Here is a 1,256-nt window from a genome sequence, read left to right on the forward strand (position 1 = left end):
CCATCCCGGGTGCCGGGAGGGGCTGGGGTTGATCTCCCCGTCTCCTGCCCGGGTTTCCCCCCCATCCTTGGCACGAAGAGGGGTTCAGACCGAGTCCCCCCATCCTCTGCCTCCATTTCCTCCGCCCCTGGCACGAAGAGGGGCTGAGGCTGACCCCCTCCACCCCTTGCCTCAGTTTCCCAGATTTCCCACCCCGGTGAGGGGCTGGGACCCCATTCCCCCGCGCTGCCACAGCCTGGAAGGTGACTCCCCTCCGTTGCTGCCGAACATGTCCCGGCCCTCAAGCTGATCCTCCTCCCTCGCTGTGAGCCCCCCATCCCTGCCTCAGTTTCCCCTCGCACCCAGAAGTTGCTCTGCGCCCCACGGCTGCTGCCCACCCGAACCCGCCCTCCCCGGGCTGCAGGGGACGCCAGGATGGGCACCGGGGGGGGCCCACAGGGTGGGGGGCCTAGCACGGCCTTACTTTGGCCGTTTTGTTGCGTTGTCCCAGTTGTTTCAGCCTGAAGAACCCCAAAGCAGGGTAAAACCGTGTCCGGGTGTGATGGGCGCACCGAGCTGTGCCCAGGGCTCAGCCCACCCTGGCGAGCAGGAGGTTCGGAACGTGATTCACCTCTTCCTGCATCCCTGCGGTCCCTCCCGGTTCCCAGGGCAGGGAAGGGGACGGCCACCCCCGGGTGGGACACTGACGGAAGAGGGGTCTCCTGGGGAAGGAAACCACGGCCATGACTCAGCGCCTGAATCACTGTCCCCAGGGGGGCAGCGAGGGGACACCGCGAGCCCCTTGACCTGTTCACACAGCCCCGGCCCTCCGCTCGCCCAACTCGGGCTCATTATGGCTAATTAATCAACGCTCCTCAGAATTAATTCCTCCACGATTCCTGCAAGCACCGTCCAAACGCGTTTTGCTGAACAACAGCACCATCCTGGGGCACCCCGATACCCCATGGATATCCCACGGCACCCGAATATCCCCTGATACCCCACCACCCTGCAGCAGCCCAGCACCCCATGGCACCCTAATATCCACTGGCACCCTCATATCCCATGTCACCCTGACATCCCACGGCTGTGACGGTCCCACGGCTCCTCCCGTGCAGGAATTTTGGCTGGCAGTTTGGAAAACAGCGGCCCTGGGAGGGCTCTTCCCATCCGCAGCCTCCAGATCGGGATTTATTCCCGGATTTGGGGATTTATGTGACCTTTAAGGGAATAGCGCGCGTCGCGGACGCGTCGATGGGCTCGGGTGAGTCCCGCAG

This window comes from Corvus brachyrhynchos, unplaced genomic scaffold (assembly GCF_000691975.1).
Source record: "Corvus brachyrhynchos isolate BGI_N302 unplaced genomic scaffold, ASM69197v1 scaffold158, whole genome shotgun sequence".
NCBI lineage: Eukaryota > Metazoa > Chordata > Aves > Passeriformes > Corvidae > Corvus > Corvus brachyrhynchos.